We start from the raw sequence: 20,474 nt of genomic DNA on the forward strand, positions 1-20,474 counted from the left end.
CACGCTGACAACCACAGCCTAGAGCTGCCACGGCACAAAAGAGCAGCGAGCTACTGTAGCGAGCAGCCGGAGGTCTGGTTTGGGTTGAGTTGTCTGGTCATAAACCAGTTATTGGGTTCGTGCAAACACCGCGAGTCATGTCGGACTGCACTCGACCCTTCCACTCCGGCCAAAGGGTGCGTTGACAAGCAGCCCCTCCGCAAAATACATATCATTCACGCTTAGGTTTCCGAAAACATTTTTTTGCAGGTGAGGAAACAAGCGGGAGCCGGTTGACTACTCGCGTAGTCGCCCCCCCCCCCCCCCCCCCCCAATAGAGTTCATGTAAACGAAAGACCACACGGAGGCGGGAGAAGCGCAACCAAAACCGAAACTGATCCCAGGTCATTGACAGAAATAGGATCACGTGCTGTTCTTTGTCGTGTAAAATTCCGTGTGCAAACAATTGCCACACTTTGTTTCGCAATCTAACTTTCATATGGATGGAAAGTTGGGCTAGATGGGTTACGTTCATTTTAAAGGAAAATACAGCGCGAACAAAAACGACGGACGAAGAAGAGGTGCACAACACAAGCGCTGTCTCGCAACTATCTATTATTTTGGGGTAAACGAAACTAAAAGATATATCTAGGTTTCCAAGCGTCTTAAGGTGATGTAGTTGGGTAGTGGTTATGTCAGGCGACGAAGTCGCATGGTCGTTTTACGAGCGCAAAAAGGCAACGATTTCCAACAGGCCTTATTAAATGCAGACTCAATATTGCGCTGAAATATTTCGGAATCGGCATGTCCAATATTTATTGAATCAATGAAAATTACAACCGGGCGGTTTCTTTTCTTTTCACAATCCCTTTAAAAAAACTGGCGCATCGTGGAAGCAATTTCGCCCCCGCGCGCCGTAAAGAAATCTCGAATCGTGGAGAAAGAATCCCGAAGTGCGCCTAACCTAGCAACGTCTGAGGCCTTCCTTCCTTCCTTCCTTCCTTCCTTCCTTCCTTCCTTCCTTCCTTCCTTCCTTCCTTCCTTCCTTCCTTCCTTCCTTCCTTCCTTCCTTCCTTCCTTCCGTGTGCTGCTGCCCTTTCCATTTTGCTCGCCGTCGCGCACCACAGGAAACATGGCCGCGCGCGCTATCGATTTTTCCAGAAGCTCTATTTTCTACTTATTGTCGATGGAGACAGCCTAGCTTTGAGCGTTCTGAGTGATGCCCTCTCCCCTTCGCTCGCGTACCGGCGGCGGCGCATCACGAGAAGGCCACGGAAGGTTCTGGGAACGGGTTGCCGCGCGTGAAAAATGGGGACGCACATCCGGGGAGAGAAGGAGAAGGAAATTGTACAGTTGATAATGTGTGTATGTGCGCGCCTGCCTTAGCGCGAAGAACGAACTGTCGCGGAGCATGCTTATAAATGAAGGGCGTTGAGCACTGTCTGTCAGCCCTCACGCTTCAGAGAAGAGCGCCCGCTCGACTCCCGGGTCAACATTACTCGCCCAGCCAAGGACCAGAGAGGCAACGTGCGCCAACCTGCAGGACGGCTCCGTCTTGTTCCTCGGGTCAGACGTTTGCAGTGGCTGATGAACTAATTGATTTGTTTGTTTGTCTCTCTTATGTTAGTGCACTTTAGCTGCAAGGCGTTTTGTTCTATTATAGTCTCTCTCGACTGTGTGTTACTTGGCACGAGTTGCATTGTATTGTAAATCACTTTGATTGTGCTCGTACGAGTGATTGTGAAATTTTCTTTAGTGCTGTATAAACTTTTTTTGTTTGTGAACCTTTCGCTAGGGTCCATTATCTCGCCTGCTGCCAGCTAAAGCTGGGCACCAAACGACCCTCCATCCTGGCACTTGGTAGCTGGTCTCCGACTGAGCTTGCCCTGCTGAGTCCAGGGCATCTCCTTTGAGACCGAGACCGCTACCTCCACACGCTGTAAGGGTGTGTGGGCGTGGACGTAAAAGTGCGCAAAAATGGTGACAACCACAACACCATCGCGTTAGGCTTATGCCTCCCAGGCGAGCGAACCTACCGGCCTGGCGCACGGGCTTTTTGTTTAGGGCTGCAAAAGTGGGAACCTTCCTAAGCCTATACCAGCGGCGCGCAAGTCTTGAAGCATCCGGCTTGGTTTAAGGGAATTCCAGAAATTGCATCGGCGACAACCCACCGACATAATTGGGTACAGATATCCTCCGGCCAGGTGTTTTGCCGCTTAGGGAGCTCCATCTCTATTAGGGGTAGAAGGAGGGGGGTGTCAGGACCTCCTCCAACCATGGTTGGCCTCGTGGCTGAGCATCCGTCAAGGCCGTGGGATACACTTCAGAGTCGCCGAGTACTCACCGGTGAAGCTGAAAAGGCGGCGCTCCCAGCCTGTTGCTCGACCATCATGGGATCTCAACCCCCGGACAGTGGACCCAGCTCGGTCTGAGAAATCGCCCTGTTGGCAGGGGCGGCCAGAATTTAACAGAAACGATGGCCCTGTAGTAAGAGCGTCCGCCTCACTTTCGGGAGGTGCTGGTTTCGAGCTCCAGTGCAGCCGGGGACTGACAGGTTTCCTGGTGAGTAGATTTCTCTTGGCGTGCTGGTGGACATTTCTGAGGTGAAATGCTTCTGAGAAGGGTCTTCGATCAAACCGTTGTGTTGTCGGGCCAGTGATTTCACAACGCAGTCCCAAAGGACTCTGGTAAAGCGGGCGAGAGTCGACGCCTAGTCGTGGGGTATTCCGGACTAAGGATACGGATCATATAGCGAGGTCTTCTGACCCCAAACCCTCTCTCGGAGCATTAAAAAGTTTATCAACCCCACCTTCACGCCCATAGACGGATACCAAGGATGGTTACGGGTTAAACTTTTGGACCGAAGCGGTGGCCTTAGAATAGACCATCGGCCTCACGTTCAGAGCTGTGGGGTTCATCCCCTGTTCTTTTTGTCATCGGATACTCACCGGTTTTCTGTTGGGTACAAGGTTTCCCCCGGCCTGGTGCTCCGCTGTTCTCGTGTGAAATGTTTGAGAAAAGTGCCTTGGACCAAACAGTTGTGTTGATGGCCCAGTGATTTGTTATGTCGCTGGCTGCGACATGTACGATGGCAACCCCTCTTCACATATTTCAATACTTGCCTCAGCAGATGTTCCCGCGTAATTTCTTTTGCAATATCTTTACTGTTTACCGGTAAAGAAAGCAACCATAAAACACAGAATAGCTTTGCTTCTTTATTGTGTCCCTCCGCAGAGTTTATGGGCAATCGCGAAAAGAAGTCTGCTTCTGCATTTTCTCAGGACCCCTTGACGACCAGTCTATAGTTATAGGCAGAAAGTGTCTCTGTCCGCCTCTACAATCCAGTCGCTGCTAGAGTAGGTATTGCTGTTTTTGGCTTAAGATAGTGGAAGTGGTTTGCGATATGTTACCAAATTGAAATTTAGTCACAGAGTAAAAATAAAATTTCTGCACTCCGAAAATAAAGCTAAAATTTTTTCAAGCTGACTGCACCCCTGCTTTGCTGTAGTAAGTGTACGTGCTGCGTAAGCCACCGGCCGTACGGTTCCCCCTTCTGCAACGTGCGATTTAACACCACCCACGCCATACGAAGATTCGTCACAGGCTGACCGTAGCGGTGCTGATGGATCATACTGAGTTAGGTCTTTCGACAAAACGAGCAAATTCTTGGTCTTCTCAAATACTTCTTAGCACTTGTCATCCCAGGATGAAGGTGTGTCCTGATGAAGCAACTTAGACAAGTGTGCCACGGCTGTCGCTAGCTATGGCACGAACTTTGCACATTAGTTCACAGGTCCTTGCAATAATTTCAGCTGTTGCACATCTTAAGGGGCCGTTGCATTCACGATAGCGGCCACTGTTTCGTCAGAAGTCCGGATTCCGTCAGGGCTAATAACTTGCTACAAATACTGTAGCTGCTCTTCGAGGAAAGCACATTTCTTAATTCTAACACCACGTACAGCAAATATTTTGTGAACTTCAGTTTAGCTCTGCAAATGGAGCTCATTATTATTTTATGTGATCAAATCGGCATCCAAGTATTACGTCACTCCAGGTATTCCTGACAACGTGTTGTCCTTGACGCGTTAAAAAATGCCGGGGCAGAAACAACTCCAAACGGTGGATGATTCATTACATACAAGCTCCTGTGAGTGTTGATTGCCAACAGCTTCCGGGACTCCTCCTCCATAACCACTTGCAGTTAAGCCGTACTGAGTTCTATGCTGCAGAAGGTTTGTACACCCGCCAGTACTGAAAACAATGCCCCTATCCTTGGCTATGGTTAGTGCTCAGCATCAAGAACAGGATTTACGGTGGTTCTGTAATCACCACACAACTTAATTGTGCCATCTTTCTTAGGAACAGGAACCAGCGCAGTCGCAAGCTGGCTGCTTGTTGTAGGTGAAATCGCAACCTGCGCTTCTAACTTCGCCAGCTCCTCTTTCACAGGAGAAATAAGCGTAAAAGGAACGCATCTGGCCTTAAGGAACCTTAGCTGGTTTCCATATTTGAGGATCAACTGAGGCTATTCTCTAGTAATCCGGCTAAACTTATCCGGTAGCACCTTCTTTTTTTCCAAAATGTTCATCTCCGGTACAGACTTGAAAGCCTTCTTTCTTCAAATCAGTCTACTAACTTCCGTTATGTCTTTCCAAGTCGACCTAATCTGCTGAAGCAATTCGCATCTAATCAATGGTATACAGTGCTGGTCCAATGGCAACAATATCATCACGTTGTTGCGTTGTATCTCACCGTCGGTCACCTGACAAGGCGTTACAGTTTCGCTGCTGTATGTTCACAGCCGCAACGACGTTGGGCGCAAACACGCTTTCGGGAAATTCTCGTGACCCTGCTGCTTAGGGATGACGGACGCAGCAGCCCCTGTATCCATCTCCATAGTCAGCGGAGACGTTTGCGCAAGTACTTCCGCACAGGAGGTTTAAATATTGCTCACTTGATACTTTCTATCTTTGCAGCCTCAAAGTCAACGGTGAGCAACTTCAGCGCTTTCTTCTGATTTTGTTGTTGTTGTTGTTGTTGTTGTTGTTGTTGTTGTTGTTGTTGTTGTTGTTGTTGTTGTTTTTAGCCTTTCAACAGATGGCATATGCAAAAACTCGGGGATCGGCCAAGAAATGGGGAGGCAGAGGTTGCTATTCACTTGTACTCAGTAAAGGTAAAAGAAAAGCTGTCCATCGCGATTCTTCCTCTTCTCGCGAGATGCAGAACAAACCCGCAGTTTTAATCTGGTTTTCTGTACTGTAAACAAACCACTGCACTTTGAAGAGAAGCACTCTCCCGGTGTTTACTTTATCCACAAGTGTAGCACCCTCCTGCAATAGATTTATGTTTCATTTGGGACGTCTGCAACTTATAAATGTTTAACTAATGAACACTAGCAGCACCGTGCCATTTTGAACCAGTTTTGATAGCTCCGTTCAACGCTGAAGCTCTGCTAACTGGTTTTTGAAATGTTAATAATTCTTCCCAGCGAGCAGGGTTCTCTGGATGTCGATACGCAGCAACCCACAAAAAAAAAGAAACAGTCGCGCAACGACTCGTTCACAAATGACCCAAAATCAGATGTTTCAGCAGCTTCCGCAACACCGCCACAAGATCAGAAATTGACTTGCCTTTCATTTGACTCATTCGATGAAACATTGCCCTCTGAGTTATGACAGACGGCTTCCGTTCCAAGTGGTCCCATAGCGACGCCGTTAACATTTGCAAATTGTTTGTCGCCGGCCGGTCGGGAGCTCACGACTTCAGTAGATTATACGTCGCGCGAACATTCAGGCTTAGTAAGGCGGCAACATTTTCAGCGTCCGAAACACGGTTCAGCTGCAGAAATAAGGGTAACCTCTTTTCATACGAGACCACGAACAAACTCAAGCACCAAATGTTCGAATTACCTGATCTTGGCCATGTTTTTGACGTTCGAAGACCGCTGACTGCGTCGTTGAGCTTTGCCACAGTAATCGACTTCACTTGCCATAGAACCATCCTCGTCTCAAGTTTAGTGTTGCGGGCTTATGATGAGGCGAGCATGAAGCGACACTGTACACTTCATTTAATAAGCGCACCGATCGGTTACGTGACTAAGAGCACAACTTTGACTGCCAGTGTCACGCCTACTTGGCTTATTACGACGTCCCCTAACTTCCACTTTCCAGCACTCCACTGCAGCCATAGTTGTCATCACTGCACTACACAGCAACGAAACATTACACTTACACTAAGTATACTACATAGGGCATAATGAACCTTCGTAGCCACATCAGATATAACGAATACTGGTGTATTAACCTCAGATATGCCGACTCTATCTCTGCCACTTCGGATGTAACGAGCCTGAATACACCACCTCGGTTAAAGCGAACTTTTGTGTCGGCACCTCGGATATAACTCTGTTGATCTGTTGATGTTGGGTGCCGCCAAAAAGCCAGAGGCGTGATTGGCAAGTGCACCCATCTTTTTTAGCAGTAGCGGTGGCCTAGTGATCTTAGCATCCGCCTCTCATGCGAGAGGTACGGGGTTCGGTCGCCAGTGCCGCCGGCTACCACCGGTGATACATTAGGTACTAGCTTTCCCCTAATCTGGTGCTCTGCGTATTTAGGAAATGCTTGGAAAATGGGTCTTTGACCCCACCTTGAGTAGAAGAAAATACTTTGTGCCACGGCGCTGTTTGACCACAGATGCACTTGCGGCATAACAATCCATCATCATAGTTTCAGCAGTGATGGCTTACTAAAAGAATGGATATTATAAGTACATACATCGTTTCAAAAAGAACAAAAATACGCTTACATCAAGTTTGCGGATAAAAAAAAAACAAGCATATGAACAAGCCAAACCTGAAAATTAACTCAAGTACAACAAGCATATCAAAGAAAACAAATCGCACAACTGTTTCAGGCATCCTGGTAATATAGGTGGCATTTTGTAACAGTTGATTACAGAAGGTGGGTAAGATAAATTTTAGCACCTGTTTTCCATCATTATTACGATACTTAGTAGCTCTCGAGAATCCAGGATGGCGTGTTGAGCATGAAATTGCGTTTTTGCTACGCCTGCTGCCTCAGTCAGCTGTCGGATGTTTTTCATTACGGCTATCATATAACAATATAACCTTTGCGTGGTCTCAAGCAACACCATGAGTACAGAAGAGGAAAATCTGGGTTTTTGAATAAATGTACAGTATGATGGCGGTATGGTGCTTTACTTATAATTTGTATGTAGGACATCCAACTTCTGCGTAGTTTGTGTTGTTGCGTGGCCTTTAATAGAATACCATAGCTAGCCAGAAACAAGAAGAGGGAAGTAAAAAGAGTTCATTAACGAAAGAGAAGATAACTGGGCAATGTCAAAGCATAAGATCAATGATGCCAGAGAATTTTCCGGGTATGTGTTCAATGTTTCATTCTCTTGACATATTTCCAGAAGAGTAAAATGCTAATGTCTTGCAATAAGGTGCAACTTCAAAACCAGTATGGTTAAGAAAAGGGGAAGGTAGTTTAAAATTTTGTGACCTAAACAGAACTGCTTTAGCGTTATAAAAAATTATATTTAACGAGTTATTGTCAGCCCAGTTGTCACTTTGTGAAAGGCAGCGCTTTGCACGATTATATAAATCTGAGCCTTTGTTTCCAGAAAGGAACACTGGTTCATCATGGGCATATAGTATGCATTTGTGAGGGTCAACTGTGCATACAATGTAATAATGTATAATATGAAAATTAACCAGCCAAGTATGCTACCCTTTTAGCAGCGCGTAGCACCAGGATGATAGGGTACATAAAAACAAACGAATACAAACAAGCGTTGCTTTCGGCTCTTGTTTGCCTTCTTGTGTCTTGATTCAGCACCAACTAGCCCGACAGCTTCTCGTGTTCAAGAATGCTACCTTGGGGAACACCTGTGGTCACCATTTTAACGTCTGAAATATGTCCATTTATAACAACAAATGGTTTGCGATGCGGCAGATACGGCGATAGTAACGAAAATGCCTTGCCGCGAATTCTTTATTCGTAAAGTTTCTGGAGCCATACTTGATGGTTGATGAGACCAAATGCTTTGTTAAACACAAGTAAAACACCAAATACTATTTAGTAGAAAGATGACTGAGGCCAACGACGTTAATGTTTGAAAAAAAACACTATGTTTTTCGGTCACAATGGCTAATTTAACCATGGAAGACGTCGAAAGCCGGGCGCTTGCCACCTTCAATCCCAAGCCAAAGTTGTTCCTCGATATGTAGACGACTGCTTTTGTGTGGAGAAAATGTCAGAAGTAGAAAACCTCCTAATCCATCTAAATTCAACTGAACCGGCCATACAATTTACAGTTGAACGTGAGCAGCAGGGCAGTCTGCCTTTTCTCGACGTTCTAGTCACAAGGCACGACAAAGGCTTGAGGTTCTCGGTATACAGAAAACCAACCCACACGAGATGATACCTACATTTCAATTCGAATCATCCCACTCTCCACAAGGCATCTGTCATTACATCTTTATTGAAGAGAGTCGATACCATATGTTCTTCACATGAAAAAAGAACCGATAAGAACCGAGTAGTCTCCGATCTCCGAAAAAATGGGTACCCCAGTTCATTCATCCCACACGTCAGCCAAAAGCAAAAAAGTAAAAACAAAAACAGCTCTATTCCTTCCGCAAGCACACGCCAGAAGCGGAAACGTGTTTGCATACCATACATGAAAGGCGTGAGCGAGACGCTGACTCGAATTCTCGGCAAAGAAAGGGTGCTAGCAACGCACAAACTGACTACCACCACCGGACGCTTCGTCCCCCGCCCGAAAGATCGTCACCGAAAAGAAAATGCCCAAGGGGTTGTATACAAGATTCCCTGCTCAGTCTGCCCGGCCTCGTACGGGGGGGAAACGAAGAACTTCGGCGAAAGAATGAGGCAGCACAAAGCGGACGTCCGACAAATGAACCGTCAGCGCAGCGCGATGGCCGAACACTGCGAGCAATGTGACCACCGAATTGACTTTGACGGCACTATTCTACTGGAGACTGAATCTAACCAGCGCAGGAGGCTTCTGCCGGAGTCGTAGCACATACAACAGACACAAAGGGATGTTATTCGCTCCCTGGGGACACTTCCTTCGTCTTAAATCCATGGTTTGCGGCCATTGACCCAGAGGTATTCAACACGAGGGCTTAAAAAGCCAAGCTGCGCCTCGCCCGTAGTCACACCTTGAAGGAGGGACCGAGGCGGTACCGAAACGTCGTGTTTTTTTTTCAAAAATTAACCTGGTTGGCGTCAGTCATCTTTGTACTAAATTAATTTCCCAACCAGACAGACTTCTGTCAAAAGTTTCCTTTTAAACCAAATACTATGTCACATCTCAAAGTTATTCAGTGTAAATTATTTTGCGCGAGAAGAGCCAATTCAGCTTAGCCGTTTTTGAGGAACGAATGTTTGCCTGCTAACGCATTCAAGCGCCCCACTGTTTCGCTGTCTTTGTGAATTGTGAATTGTTTTTAGACAATAATGGCAGATTTCATAGGGGCTATTTTGACTCAAAAGCGTTAAGCCTCCCGTTCTGCAGAAAATCCGTCGTCGTAGGTGTCGCCAACGTCGGAATTGGAGTGAAAAATTCCCGGAGAAGCAACTAGGGGCCACCTAAGTCATGTGACCACGTGGCGTCATCACAATGTGCCTATCGAATTGTGACCAAACTGGGCGCTGTGGCAGGTGGCAGATAATGATTGGCCACTGGTGAGAAGCAAACCCCTGATTTGCACAAGCCCTACCACTCGCAGCACTTCCAGTAGCAAGGCAGGAGCGTATCGCTTAACTTCTGCACTACTTCGCCACGAGTGGTACGATGATTCCCAGGGATCTATGAATGTAAAGTTGACAACGACCGATTCCCCATATATGGGCACCGAATCACCTATTGCGCTATTGCTTCGGAACCCTGGGACATAGTTTAATCTCGCACTCCAATATTGCGATGTATTTGAAATTGGCAGTGAGTATAACTGAGGGCTAGCTCACGTCTGAACATTTTTAAACGCATTCATGCTGGAACGATGACCTGTGGTTCAACATTACGAAAAATATTTACACATATAGTGAGAGGATATTTCAGCAATTTGTCTCAAGTTAAATCATGTCAAACACAGGTCCTAGCTGTTTTTTGGATGCATATGATCGTAGAGCTTTTAATTTGAGCACAAATTGTGTTCACAAAACAACGGTGTTGAAGCCTTAGCACACACCGCATTCGGAAAATAAAATTACTTGCAGAACAAAGCTACGAAAGTAAGCTGGTTTAGACAGATCAACGGAGCCAGCAATAGCAAGCTAACTGGACCCACAGGGTTTCAAGACCACGCTGGCTATCTCACCACGCTCCACACCCGCGGATTCCTTTCTGGTGGGCTGGCCTTTTTCATTTAACAGTTTTGAAAGTCAACTCATTTAACCCTCGACAGGATGCACCCTCCCCATCCTGACACCGTTCCCACTTCACAACCTTCACAACCCTGAATTTTTATTCATGTAGGAATGCAAAATGAACATCGCATGTAATTTAATGTCTCATGTCTTAGCATGCTGCCGAAGACAAGAACGTAAATCTGACTGACAATTTTTATTTCAGAGTAACGGCTAGTAATGAACTGTTTCCTGTAGCCAAAGCAGGCGACGCATTATTTTCATAAATAGTGAATTTGAATAACAAAAGTGGTGGTTTTGCGGTTTGAACAACCCATCGTATTGTAGGAGAGGGGTAGGGATCGATCAAATGCTAGAGACCCGTGTACTGTGCAATATCAGCGCACGTTAAAGAATTCCAGGTGGTGGAAGCTATACGGAGCCCTCCACTAAGGCGTCCTTCATAGACTATGTTTCTTTGGGACGTTAAACCCCACAAAACCAAACCAACGCTGGCCGGTAGCAACTTTTTTTACGATGCGTACAGTCTGACGCGATTTGAAAGTTTTCGCGTTCGTTTCGCCTGAAACGAACCAAGAATTATTTTCCTGTCATGACGAAGATTTAGTCTTTAACAAACATGAAAGGCTAGTTTAGAGGATTCCATCGGCTAGCTAAGCTCGTGTATTTATTGAGCGTTTTTTTCCAAAAAAAAACCCTGGTAGAGGAGTTTAATCTATGTAGATTAAGCCAGAAGGGTTCACGTCGAATAGCATTAGATTCCAGAAACTTTTCCTGGCCTGCTGCATGCCTTCTTTAATTATACTGTTTTACTTCCTAATGGCCCCCTTTCAAGGCTATGTTATATAAGGGGCGGGATTACGCGCAAATTAAGAAAACATACAGCGGTGATTATTTAGCGCTGAAAATGATCAGTTACGCGTTCTTGGAAAACAGCTAGATGATGATGCTTTGAGGAGGATGTCATAGGGTAGTCCGTTCCAGTCTGTATGTGCTGGAAAAAAGAACGAAGCAGAAAACGCAGCAGTGTGCGAATATGGGGCCGAAATTTGAAGCAGATGACTGGTGCGGCAAAATAATAGTGCTGCGCTGTGATATACGGTGATTACTTTGGAGAAGAGGAAAGAAACTTGTGCTAAACGGCTGGGCTTCCAATGCGGTGACGTAAAAAAAGAGCTGGAAGTCCGGATCATGCTTTCCAAAATGAAACGCTGACGTAATATGAATGCGCGGAATGAACGATTCGGGCGGCATGATTTTGAATCGCTTGCAATGCAATTATTAGATACACTTCATGAGGGCTCCAGACGGAAGATGCATTTTCCAATTTGGCTCTTGCAAGTGATTTACACGCCTGCAATTTTACAAGTAGAGGAGCAAGACGGAGGTGGTGCTTTAGATAACCGAATATTTTGTTCGATGCTGAAAAGACGTTAATTATATGCGCGCGCCATGATATACTGAAAGGCGGGGTGACGTCTAGACATTAATATTATTGTATGTTATAAATGTAGTTGGTGTGCTATAATAGAAAGGTCTGAAGTGGAAACTGAATTAAATAGAAGAAAGAGGGCCGCCCGATATCACTTAAGAAAACATGATGCAAACTCTTGGAACATAATATTTCAAACTACATAACTGATTTTCTCGTTACAGAAAGCCTCTCTTCCTTTCAGCATTAGATTAGAAAAGATTTTCTGCAAACACGCAACTAGTTTCAACAGTTCATTCATTTTCATCTGTCCTAGGCATTCCTAGAATTTAGCAAAGGTTTGACAGGGCCACACATTCCGGCCTATTATTTATGCTTCAGGAGCTTGGTTTACCAAGCACTGTAAGCTAGTGGATGTAGTCATGTCTAGATATACGCCAACAATTCCTGGATTTCAGAGGAAATCAATCTGACGTTCTCTGTAAACTCTGGTGTTCTGCAGGGCAGTGTTCTATTTCCACAATTTTCTTTATTTACGTGACCACCTGAATTCTTGTAAGCGTTAGTATTCGATTATTCGCAGAAGAATGCTTGCTGTTCAAGGGTGTTAATAATAAAAACCACCAATTTAGGCTTCATGAAAGTCTTAATGTTGTTTGTAATTGGTGTGAGCTCTGGGATACGAAACTTAATCCTGATAAAGCTCTTTTCATCAGCATATAGAACAAAAAGTATCCTTTGCCTTACCAATACAGCCGCCGCAGTGGCTTAGTGGTTATGGTGCTCGGCTGCCGACAGCGAAGGACGCGGGTTCGACCGCGGCCTCGGTGGTCACATTTCGATGAAGGCGAAATCTAGAGGCCCGTGAACTGTGCGATGCCACTGCACGTTAAAGAACACAAGGTGGTCTAAATTTCTGTGAGCCTCCACTACGGTGTCCCTCATTGCTTGCGTCTCTTCAGGACGTTAAACCCCTTAAACCTAAACCTTAGCAGTACACTATTGTGAAGGCCACGATATCTTAAAGTGACTATTTCAAATATTTAGGCGTAATAATTACAACCACTCGAGCTGGTCCAGCGTATTGATAATATATATAGCCGATGGAGACTTTCTGGTCCTCACATCACCCGTTCATTAAAGCGGCACATTCCGGTCCACGCGATCCGCACCTGTCTCCCGATCATATCCACAAGCAGCGTCCTTTCCCAAAGCCATTTGAACACCGGAACCGCCCCTATGCATTCTGCGCATGCCTGAAATTGAGCTGGAAAGCCAGCTCGGAGCAGCGCACTCTTTAGTGAGCTCGGCCGCACGCCAGCAATGTCCCGTGCTAACGTCCCGCGCTTCTTCTTGCTGCAGGTAATGAGCCTTTATTGCCTTTAAGCTAAGCCAACTAGTTACCGTGCACTCTTGGTGCTGCTACGCCCACAGCGTTTTTTCTCCATTGTGTGCTATTGTGCTGATAGGCTGTTAAAGCTCCTTATGTTAGCTGGTGACATCGAATCTAATCCCGGTCCTGACAAGACAGGGGTTCTTAATGTTTTGAATGAAGTGTAATAGGGCAAACGGTACTATACTAGAGCAATTGAAATCTATTGAAATGAAACTGGCTGATCATGATTAATCGTGTAGTCAATGTAAAGTACGGCTATAAAAAATTGTGTCATCTTGGGCTGGTATCGTTGGCATTCAGTCCGAAATGACAAAACTGCATGAGGTAAGCACCGAAAATAAAGCACGAATAAATGTACTATCTGCCCTGATAAATTATGCGGAAAACAGATCCAGAAGAAATAAAGTTATTTTCTATGACATAGCCTGATTAAAAGTTAGTCATTGCACTTTGTAAAGAGTGTTTGTACATTCAGATTGAACCGCGTGAAACGGAGTGTGCACATCGTCTGCGGTGTTTCAAAACTGGCAAAGGCAGGCTCATTGTTTGCACTTCAAGCTTACGTGGACGCAAGCACCGAAGATAATATGTTGCACAACAGTCTTCTCTGTCCAGCTCTACCCACTGCGCGTCAGACATATTCACACTTCACAGTGGTGCAGCTTTCCTATGTGAAAGCAGAGCTCATTGCCATTCGTGATGGCTTGTCCATTTTAAAGGGCCTCCTCTGTACTCACCCAACTGTCTTATCTTACATACTGGTCAACACAAGCAGTAGTAGGGGCTCTACGGCGCGTAGTTGGTCCACTGGACATTGTTGTCGACGTGCGCTCTATCGGGGAATCGTATCCATGCTCTGTCCGTATTCTGTGTGCTCGACGCAATACGAACTATCTTAGGGAAGAGGACAGTGCGACCCATTGACACCAAGTGCCATACCCACTTCCTCTACTGATATTATCTGTAGGAGACACCGTTCTACCTAAAAAAGACTTTCTCCGCCGCTCCACGCGTGCTTTAATTCCACCGCGTAGATGAAACCTTCACGGCGGTTTAACTCGCTATGAGAAGATGGGGTTGAGGATAATCCGGGCGTATGCTGCGCTGACGCCTGCGGCCAGGGCTTCCTGGGCATCACAGACGCCGATTCTGAACTGCCCTTTCTGCCATGCTACTGCTATTGAGGCGATGTTACCTCATTTTCTGCTGATTTGCCCGGGACTTCGTGAGCCACGCAAGCGACAACTCGCCATTTAGGGTTACCATCCCAGCCGGCCACCGGACACTCGCATCTGGACTCATGGGCCACAGTACCGGGCTTTGTTTACACCGGCCTGCACATGTACGTATGTCTCTTATGCCGGTAGGCATAATTGCGCAATTAAAAAAGGACCCATTATTGGGACGTTTGTTAACTGCAAACACAAAGACCAAAAACTGTCTTCGGCCCTGACATTGAAAGATCGAGGCTATGTCGTTGCTCAATTAAGGTCTCGCTCCAAGCACGCGCCTTGCCCAGAAACGCCCCATCGCATTTGGAAAGGCCCGAAAACTGCGATACAAGATGCGTCATGAGAGCCTTGTGACAAGGAAAAAACCTATTATTACGGTTATATTTCCGACCAGGCGGTTGATGGTTTATGGGCGCTTTACGTTCCAAAGCAACTCAGGCTATGAGGAACGCCGTAGTGAAGGGCTATGGAAATTTCCACCAGCTGGGAATCTTTAACGCGCACTCAGATCGCACAGTGCACGTGCCACTAGAATGTGGCCTGCATCGAAATTCGACCGCAGCGGCCGGGATCGAACCCGCGTCTTTCGGGTCAGCAGCCGAGCACCATAGCCACTGAGGCACTGCGGCAGCCCAGGTGGTTGAGGAACGCCCTAATTATAAACTACGTTCATGTTATCGTGACCCTTTATCGGTTATGCTCACTAACATTCGAACTGTTGTTTCAAAGTGTTATTCGCTGTGCAGTCCAATAGGTTCATCTGCACGCTATGCCTTACTGAAACATGCTTTAACGCATCCGTTTATGACACTGAGGTTCTGCCTTTTCTCAAAGATATCTGCACATTCCTTAAAGATAGATCTGATAATTCGCTCAATGGTTGACTACCAGTCGCCACTATCCGGGACATGAATTGTCCACTTGCCTACTTGCCGTATATTTGGCTTCGCTGCATTACTACTCAACCCCGCGTCCTCACTGGTATTTGCTATCGCTCCCTTAATGCTGGCAGTTCTTTCACAGCTTTACTTCATCATTACTTAAACACTTTAACTCAAACGAATTAAAAAAGTCCTGCCCTTCGCATTGCCGATTTTAATTTTCCCACTAAAGATCTGTCTCATTCTGCCTCTTCGTTATGTAAAATTATTCCGTTCAGCAATGTCATTCACACTTGCTTAAGATTTCGATTAGCACAACTTGTCATTGATCCCACACGCGTGAGATCACTCGCCCAGCATTTTAGGTCTTTTATCAGCTACTCATCCTGGCCGCACTTATCACCATGTTCCGCAGTTTAGCTGTCATTTAGCAGTACACATTTCATTTTTTTGCAACGTACTAAAAACACACAAAAATAAAAAACACTTACGCCATACAATAAAGGAAGCTATTTAATACCAGACTTCTTTGTTACCTTCACAATTTATTTTCCACTAAATTCAGTGGTGTCAAATTGGTTGCTTTTCAACACAGAGATGCATTTGCTGTCTACATTCCCATCATTAGAATAACGGAAACATTTATGTATTCCTCAAAACAAATGAATAATAAAAACGCATTTTTCAATGAGTCAAACGATTCAGCTCTTCCTCCACGTGGCAGAAATATTACGCTGTCGCGAACGAATAGGACAGGTCCACTGCTGGATTTCAACTTCCTCGGTAATTTCCTCGGTAAACCACAGAATCATTGGCGAAGCGGCTGATATGCGAAGAGATGTTACAAGACAGGTCATTAATTTATTTTGCCGCAAGGTGTTTCCGTGCAGCGCCTTGAGGACAAAGAAGTGAGAGACGCGCGTGCTCTTGCAGCTGGGAGGCAAAAAACATGTGCCATTGTATGAGGGTAAGAAGAAGAAGAAGAAGAACAACAACAACAACATTGCGGTGTTATGCTCCCACGTGCTTTTCCTTTTTGTTAACTGAGTTCAGTTGAATAGCCACCCGATTCATGGCCGATCCCCCAGTGTGGGTATGTGCCATCTTTTGATAGGCTAACAACAACAACAACAACATTGCGGCCTGTGTCTAGCCAATTGGTTCCGAAACCTATTTGCGATATTTTTTAGTAGAGTGCGCTGGGTAAATCGCCCTGGAATATGTCACACATCCCTCCTAACATTGAGGACCCCAGACCTCTCCCTGTCGACACGCCAATGCACCGGGTCAGCAGCGGAAATCTCGGACTGACTGCCCCCTGAGCACGGTCGAGTGGAGACTACCTCAGCACCTGGCCGACTGCCTCCTGAGCTCAGGCCTTTCGACTCTTCCTCGGCGCCTAGCTACCCCTCAACCAGTCATGCAAGGCGCCGCGTACTACACCCTCCAGAACCGACTCAGCTGGAGGACGTAGAAGGTTTGCTCCTCCAGCTTGAACATGTCGCCGCATTTAGGCAATGGCGTGACGCCGCCAAGCTGAGGAGCGTTTTCTTTAGCTTGGAGCACGGTGCTCGTATATGTGTACGCTCTATGTATGTGTGTGCCCCTACATATGTGAGTGCCTCTTGCTGGTTGCGAGTCAGCATGGTGCAACATTCGCCTAAAGAATGAAAAGAATTTGGCTATTGGCTCAGTCTTCCGTCCTCCTACCGCTACCAACCCTGACGCTTTCAGTTCGCTGTCTGAATTTCAACTCACCGGAATTTCCACCGCTCACCCAGACAGACTACTGCCGCCCGACCTAGGCTGACGCTCTGCGGCGCTCTGCCCCAAATCAAGCCGCAGTTTTTCCAACCCATTATGACGTCCTGCCACCTACCGTGCAGCCAGTGCAGCACCACATCCCGAGTGATCGACAATCCCTGCGCAGAGCGGACGTCTGGAGTGGTGTCCTGGCCGACGGCGTTTGTGCTTCCACCGTGACGAGCCCGGTCACCTGTTCCGGCGGTGCCCATATCGAGACCGTGGCCTGCAGGGTTTTTCCTCCGATGCGCCAAGGCCCTGGCGTGGTTAACGGCCGCTTAAGATTGAGGAGTATGTGAGCCAGCAACCTTTGTGGTCCATGGCGCGCCGTCAGTCCCGATCACCGTCACCTCTCCGATCATCGTTTTCACCGAATGCGCAGAACTCTTCACGATCGACGGCGGACCGCTCGCCCAGCTCTCGCCGGGAAAACTGAGGACAGGAACCTCCGGGGGCGTGGTCACTGGATATCGATGCTGTAAAGACCCCCTTATGACGCAGACATCCGATGATACAGCTTTGACGACGTCGATGACAGCAGCTGAACTAAAGGACCGCTTCTCACTCGACATACCCGTGCTTCTCGACGGTCACAGCATTAGCGCGTTGATGGACACAGGAGCGGAGTTTTCAATCATCAGTGGCAAATTGGCAGCGCTTCAAAAGAAAGTTACAACTCCTTGCTCTGGCGTGCAGATCCGGACGGTGGGGGACCATATCACTACTCCGCTTGGACAGTGCACGGCAGGGTCCAGATCAGCGACTCGACGTTCATAGTTGGCTGCTTGGCGTTCCGCGACTGTTCTCGTGAGCTGATTTTGGGCGTAGATTTTTTCCGTGAGAATGGTGCTATTATCGACCTGCAGCACCGAACCATAACGTTTTCTATAGCAAAAGCCGACGACACCTCCGACGTTCGTCAGCAAGCTCCGCCCTTCGTATTTCCACTGAAAATGTCTATCCCGTTAGCGCCAGTGTTTTTGCAAGCATCGAATGCAATAATGGGCTACGTGATGGACCTGCAGTCGCCGAGGGCAACCTTTCCTTGCTGCTGACACATGGGATTTGCTCAGCCTTGTCCACCTGCGTAGCGGTCGGTCGGAACTGCTGATTACTAATTATGCGAACGAAAGTCGTTACCTTTTCCGAGCTTCTGTCGTCGCGTGGGCCGACCAATTGGCCGATGTTACTGAGTGCTTCGCTTCCGAGGCCATGGAACGTCCGGACGCGCCTCTGGATCGCATCGACATTAGCTCCGGGCTCTCAGTGATTCTACAGCGCGCCCTACGCGCAACGGCAATCACGAAACATCGGATCATTACTTCCCTTGACGCTCGCCCCATTCGACAGCAGCCGTATCGCATTTCCCCAAAGGAACGCGACGCCATCCAAACGCAAGTGGAGGAGATGCTTACAGACGACGTTATTCAGCCCTATAAGAGCCCGTAATCGCCTTCCGTAGTACTTGTTAAGAAAAAGGATGGGACATTGCGCTTTTGCTTTGATCAATTTGCCGTAAGCTTAACGCCATAACGAAAGAGGACGCTTACCCACTGCCCCGCATCGACGACTCACTCAACAGACTTCGCCGCGCCAAGTATTCTTCGTCGATCTACCTAAATAGCGGATATTGTCATATTGAGGCTGATGAACGTGACCGCGAAAGAACTGCCTTCATCACACCCGACGGCCTATATGAATTTAATGTGTTGCCCTTCGGCATTTGCATCGCTCCGGCGACGTTTCAGCGCATGATGGATACTGTCCTGCATGGCTGGCCTCAAATGACAAACCTGTTTAGGTTACCTAGATAACGTGGTGGTGTTTTCAGAAACTTTTGACCAACACCTTGAACGCCTGAGGACCGCGTTGGATGCCCTGCAGTTGGCCGACTTGACACTTAAACTCGAGAAATGCCACTTTGATAACAAAGAGCCCAAGTTTCTCGGCCATGTTGAGAGCGCCAACGGCGTAAGACCTGATCCCGAGAAAACTGCCGCCGTAACCTAGTTTTCCCATCCTACTACACAGAAAACGCTCAAGCGGTTCTTGTGTTTGGTTTGGATTGGTTTGGTTTGGTTTGGGAGTTTAACGTCCCAAAGCGACTCAGGCTATGAGAGACGCCGTCGTGAAGGGCTCCGGAAATTTCGACCACCTGGAGTTCTTTAACGTGCAATGACATCGCACAGCACACGGGCCTCTAGGATTTCACCTCCATCGAAATTCGACCGCCACGGCCGGGATCGAACCCGCGTCTTTCGGGCCAGTAGCCGAGCGCAATAACCACTCAGCCACCGCGGCGGCTGTTCTTGGGTTTGTGCGCCTACTACCGCCGTTTTATCGCCGCCTTCTCTTGCCGACTTCTCTCGCCGACTTCTTCGATCGCTGAACCCCTGTCCCGTCTAACGCGTGACGATATACCGGAAGCAGCGATGACGTAGAGGTAGAGCATCCGCCTCGCGTGCAAGAGGACCGGGGTTCGAATCCTGGTGCCGCGCAATTCTCCACCTGGTTTCAAAAAAAAAATCCGCGTGCCGATGGAATTGCATAACCAGGCCTGGAGTGCGGCCTGATCTCAGTGACCAGAACCGACAACGCACTCTCACCAGAGCAGGATTTGGCTGCCCTGGCGTAGTACTTGGCCAGAACCTTCTGTGATCAAACCAACTAACCCTCGGACCCCAGTCCCCAGCGGCTGCGGAGCAACTGACCACGGCGGCGGTCAGACCTGGGACGCAGCGGAGGGTGCTATAATCTCTGGCTCCGGACAGGCCGCCATTGGAATCTGAACATGGCAACGTTTAACGCTTGAAGTTTATCTAGTGAGGCTAGCCTAGCAGTGCTGTTCGAGGAACTAGCGGGAATTAAATGGGATGTGATAGCGCTCAGCGAATGTAGGAGGACAGGTGAGACGTGTCAAAGTACTAAAGAACGGGCACATACTGTGCTATCGCGGATTAGAAAATAGACGTGGGATTCTTCATTATTAACGATATAGCTGGCAACGTAGACGAGCTATATAGTATTAACGAGAGGGTAGCAGCCATAGCAATTAGGCTGAATAGGAGTAACAAACTGAAAGTGGTGCATGCCTACGTGCCCACATCCAGCCATGATGACCCGACTGTTGAAAGTTTCTATGAGGACGTACAATCGGCAATGATTGAAGTACAATCACAGTACCCTGTACTGATGGGCGACTTCAAAGCGAAAGTGGGCAAGAAGCAGGCTGACGACCACGCGGTAGATGGCTATGTTATAGGTTCTAGAAATAGCAGGGGAGAGTTATTAGTCGAATTCGCAGACAGAAATAATTTATGGATCATGAAT

The sequence above is a fragment of the Amblyomma americanum genome, chromosome 2 (assembly GCF_052857255.1).
Source record: "Amblyomma americanum isolate KBUSLIRL-KWMA chromosome 2, ASM5285725v1, whole genome shotgun sequence".
In the NCBI taxonomy this organism is placed as follows: domain Eukaryota; kingdom Metazoa; phylum Arthropoda; class Arachnida; order Ixodida; family Ixodidae; genus Amblyomma; species Amblyomma americanum.